Source organism: Nicotiana attenuata, unplaced genomic scaffold (genome assembly GCF_001879085.1).
Source record: "Nicotiana attenuata strain UT unplaced genomic scaffold, NIATTr2, whole genome shotgun sequence".
Taxonomy (NCBI): domain Eukaryota; kingdom Viridiplantae; phylum Streptophyta; class Magnoliopsida; order Solanales; family Solanaceae; genus Nicotiana; species Nicotiana attenuata.
In genome coordinates, this window is record NW_017672789.1 from 121,838 (window position 1) to 127,684 (window position 5,847).

Here is a 5,847-nt window from a genome sequence, read left to right on the forward strand (position 1 = left end):
GGTACTCTTCTAACTGGCTTTATCGTAGAGTCGTTATAGAATGTGGTTGTTGTACTATTTCTCTTGTGCCTGTGATATTAAGGATGATCTCGCAATGTTCTCCATCACGATTTCTATAATTTTCTGGGTCTAATGATCAGACTCCTAATTTACTTAGTTGACGTAATTCTTTAGTTTCCTCATCCCTCTGATCAGCCTTTATGTAGGCTTAAGCTATCTTCCGATCTGCGGCTCATGGAATTACTTTAGTCGTTCATGGACGCTATGGAATATCTAGGATACAATCTTCTAACAATTCAATCCTTTGTCTATGACCTGGACTCAATTCTTTGTTTTAACTTATATCGGAGTCTTCTACGGCTGTATGATTGTCAACATATATGCTGCATGGATAATACTCCGAAACCATAAGTGCGTTCATAACGTAACTGACTCTGGACGATTGATCAAATGATTCCTTTTGTTCCCCCTCATCTTTCTTTAAACGTAAGCTATTACTTTCCTGGTCTTTTTGCCTCCTTGTTGCGTTCATACTTACCTTATCTTAGTTCCCACGCATGCCGGAATTTTTGTGCAACTCATATGATCTCGAATATTACTTTTGATTTTTACTTTCCTTTCATTAGCCACGATAGGTGCCACTTTCTTATGGAGTGCATAAAATGTTGTTGTGAGACTATCGTTACACGACCATTTGCTCTTTAGGTCACTGTGCCTAGGTTGAAGCCTTCTTCCTTATTTCCTCAGCTAGTCTTTTATTGTAGTACTTAGGGAAGACCCTTTGACTCTTGTAAAGCTGTAAGCTTATTACATTGTATACCCAATAAAATTTTTGATGTTCGTACTCACCGATAATTATCCTTAGTTACTTACCTCCACACTTATGCGCTCGTACGGTTGCTTCTGAACTGAAGTTATGAATGTCTTACCAGTGGCACTCTCTTTTATTCCCGTAACACTCATACGGTACCTTTAACTACCCAACTCCTATCTGAATATTTTCTCAAGGGTCACGATGTCATATCTGCGAGACTGAATTCCCATGTTGGAGTTCACTATGTTTATTTTGCACGATCTGTTGATTTGTCTGTAACCTCTTGTCTAGCCATAACTAGGCTATTCCTGAATAAACTGCTAACTACTCGTTGACCCATTCTCATATAAATATTCCACGTGATCTTTCTTGGGTTATTTCCTTTGTCTTAACTTACCTCTCGCACTGGCTCCTTATTAATCAATATCATCTCGGGCTGGAACCCTTACTTCTTCTACTTGACGTCATGCTTGGATAATGTTCTGGACTCGTAGCATATCTGTAGGATCTGAATAAGTGCAATCTCATCCCTTTCTCATTTTTATCGCATTCTTCCTTTACCATTACATAATTACTAGAACCCCTTAATTCTGACTTAATGCCACATCACTCAATATTCCCCCCTTTAGGAAAGTACTAATATTTAGCGCTACAATGATCTACATATAGATGTTTTACCTCTTCATCATTGGCGTCTTTTCACATTATCGATGACCTTTACTTGCCTTGCAGTAATCCTTCTGTACCAAGGATAACGAAATTCCTTACTCGCGAGAGTGGCACTTAGTGTAACTGGCACATACAGTCCTTTAAGCTTAACTTTGCTCACATTGTTTTTTTAGGGAAGCGTCTTCCTGAATGACCATTTTCTGAATTTCTCATGAATATTCTTCTATTCTATTGTCCATTCTATTATCGCTGGAACGCAATCTGAAGTTCTCATGATGCTAACTATTATCAAATTACTCAGTTCCTAATTCATGTTTAGTTTATCTTGGTCACCAGCCCATACTGATTTCTATTATACTGGGGTCTAACTTTTCCTTTTGGTAATCGCGTTAGAGTCGCGAACTTATTTCTAACGAAATAAGGATGTGACTGTATGGCCTATACTCTTTTGTTGTCTTAAGGCCCATCACCTCTCGTCTCTTCCTTCACATGACTATAGATTCTGTAATACTCAACCGTTGTCATATATGTTTCATATCTTACTCATAATGCTTCATTATCTCTCTTCTTATTTCCCTGCTAACATTTCTGTCTATCACTTTATTCTGAAAACTTAAACAAGACATTCTTCTGCTTTTAGCTCCCCTTGCTCCATCCATTGGCTCTTCGGGTTGCCTAATATTCTCTCTACTATGGACGGGAGCCACACTAAGATAATATTTATCCCTTCCAGGCTTCCACTGTCTATATTTGTAGTACTCATATCTAGCTGTACTATTTTAGAGTGCACCATCTGGGTGTCTCACAAGGAGATCTATTAGCACATTTTGCAATATCCTTCGGAAATGTCGAGTGACGCAAACAATCCTTCCATAATTTTGGGTTACTATAACCCCAGCTGGATCCTGATATCTCGTCCTTCTCTTAAACTATATCTGTTGGCTCCCATGGAGCATAACTAAGATGGGTGTGGCCAATTGTACATACCTCTGTTACAATTGAAGGCAACTGAAGATGCTTATATTTCTCTGTTCATTAACTGGGTACCTCGTAACCTTCTTTACCTTGCTTCTTTTACTTGTTGAAACTTGTATCTATCTTCTGAATCTCTTATTCCTTTTTACCGTAAGAGTGGATAGATATTCTTGCGTTAGGGATCCTTATCAAGAAGCTTACACGTCTTAGTACCCATATGTTTTGTTGGAGACCATACATTTACTCATCATAAGAATGATGCAAAATCGAATTCCTCTGACACAACACTTCCATAGCTATACCTCTTGCCGACCATCTTTCTGAATGTAGGCATCGTTGTATTACGAATAAGATAGAGTTTAGGAAACTGAGTTCTTACAACGGAGCTCTACCACACGATCTAGAGTAAGAAGAAAGAGTGACATTCCTAAATGCCATGTTGCCTCCTGTTTATAAGTGTGGTACACGACACACCCATAAAGAAGACTCTACTATACACGGCTTGTAGACTCCCTAGGACAGAACTGCTCTGATACCACTTTTGTCATGACCCAAACCGATGGGCCGCGACGGGCACTCGGTACCTTACTTAACCGAGTACCAACATAACATATCTTTCTTATTGTACTTTAATTGGCGAATGGGCCAAACGGGCCGTCATGGGCTAACCAGAATAAACATAGGGGAATACTCAATATAGGACGACCCAACCTGATATAAAAACTTATACATGTGATATATGGGCCTATAAGGCCAACATGATCATTTGAAAACTCCAAACATAGGCCGGCAAGGCTATACAAGCATTCGTATACATGACATCTGTCTACAAGCCTCTATGAGTACACACTTAACATAAAGGTCGGGATAGGGCCCCGCCATACCAAACAATACGCGTCTAAATCATACTGATAAAAAAACAAACAACTCCGGAGCAAATGGAGCGCACCAACATCTTCCGCTGAGCTGATAGCCTGCTTCGAGGACTCTCGACCTGTCTATCGGGATTTGCGGGCATGAAATGCAGCGTCCCCAGGCAAAAGGGACGTCAGTACAAATAATGTACCGAGTATGTAAGGAATGAAAATCAGTAACAATAGACATGAGAGAACCATGGAGTAAAAGACTCAACATGTATATCTGAATAGCTCTGTGAATCATTTAATGTAATAATGTCATGCATATGCGTATAAATGTCATACCATGCATGGGTATATGCGTTCATAACATCATCAAGCCTCTGAGGGCACCCTATCATATCATCTCGGCCACACTAGGCAAATGATCAACGTATACAAGCTGATCAGGTGGTGGTGCATATATAACGCCGTAACCTTTTTCCATATCCCACATACATATAGTATACATATATACATATATACGCGTACATAACGCCATCTGGTCGTGGTTCAATGTACATGTATAAATGAATGCAATGCATGAAAAGTACGTCAATAAAATCTCTCGGAACGTCATAAGACCATTATGCCTCTGGTTAATATCATGAAATAAACTTTATCAACGTACGTATTTTCTGAGACCCATGAACAGATGATAGAATAATAGGACACATGTGGAATCAAGAACATAAGTATCTCTAGTATTTCTATGAATAGAGTCATTTATGAAAATTGTGCATTTGCTTGTTTTGTTTGTATCGTATGGATTATGCCAAAAGGAAAGAAGGGATAGCCTTAACATACCTGAGCCGATTCTTTTGATAATCCATTTAACACACGTCAATTGCGACAACACGTAACTGCAATATCGAAGTAGGAAAAATCCGTATGATATTCTTGTGAAAGATTGTACTGTACTCCCATATAATTGCAAAATCTCAGGTTTTGAACTGTTGATGGTGCTATGAAATCAGATGCCATGAACTCTCAGTTTGAATCCTTGAAGATCAGTATTTTGGCATTTGACATATGCTTAAAGTAGAGATGCCCATACGGTGAATTCTTGAAGATCTTATCATTTGATATATGATTAAAGTTAAAGTTTTCATTTGCCCAAACGTAACATATGATGTCTCTTGGTTAGAGATATATCTTGTTATAATTTATGTGGGGCCCACCTTATGTGGTGGCTTAACCACATATCCTTAGTCTTTTGTCTTGCCACCTCTCGATAATGACTTAAGAGTCATATGTATATTTGGGTGGTTTGCTGCCATGTGAAGGATGATATCCTTATCCAAAAATTAACCACCAATCATCTTTATTAATTGTTAATCTCCCACTAAATAATTACCCGATTATCCACATAATTAAGAATTATCCCAAATTACTTATAACACTACTCACATTAAATACACCTTATACACCTTACTATCATAGCCATAGGGCACCTTATATGGTACTAGTCCATAAATACCGGGTATTTTAGCTCGGGCCGTATTTTATCCCAAAATGACAAACTTCGACGAAACTCATTTTTCTCGATTTGCTTACCCTCTCACCTTCACGAATTTACTTATCCCTTGTTTGAAATAGCATAATACTTATAATCCCAAAATAATCTCATTCCTGAGCTTTCATTAATTTATTTATGTCCCACTTTCACGTATGAAAAATATGGGGTGTAACAGTGTGGGGTGTTGATGTTCCGCCAAAAATGCATATATTTGACCATTGTTGCCTCACATTCTAGTACTTTTAATCGTCTTTTGAGCATTAATTATATTATTTTGTACTTATATATATATTATATTTTAACTGTGTAGGAATAAAACGGTATGAAGATGACGAGATTTGGAGCAAAATGGAATGAAACGCGGAAGAAAAAAGAAAAAAAATAAAAGGGGGACACTTTTGAGTTATGCCCCCCAAGTGGAGGACAAGAAAGAGGATACACAATTGAATTGCATTTGGAATGCAATTGATGAAAGGAAAGAGCAAAGGAATTGAACGTGAAAACCATTCTGTTTTCAGTTCCAGGTCCAGTGCTAGGCGCTGGCCTGGACGCTGGGGGCGGAGGGTTTTTCTATTTCGCCCGGGACAAGGTTATTTCAGCCCTACACGACTCCAACTCGTATAAAGGGGTCCTAAGCCTAATTTAGAGGATAGCTAACATACGTTGAAGGAGAATTCACGTGGGGGAACACTCACCACGCTTGGAGGAAGCTTCTAACTCATTTTTCTTCTCTTCTCTTTCCTTAATCACATAGTTTATTAGTTGTAGAGTTTTGGGTGCTACATGAACATTGTTGTTTGAAGCTTGAATTGTTCTTATTATTTTAACACATTGGTTTATTTATTCAATCTTGCGCTTAATTATTTGATTGCTTGATCACTAACTGAATACTATCTACGAATCTAGGATTGAACTCGGGAGAGGGAATTCTAGATTGCATATAAGATTGAGTAGAGCAAGATCTTAACTCTCGG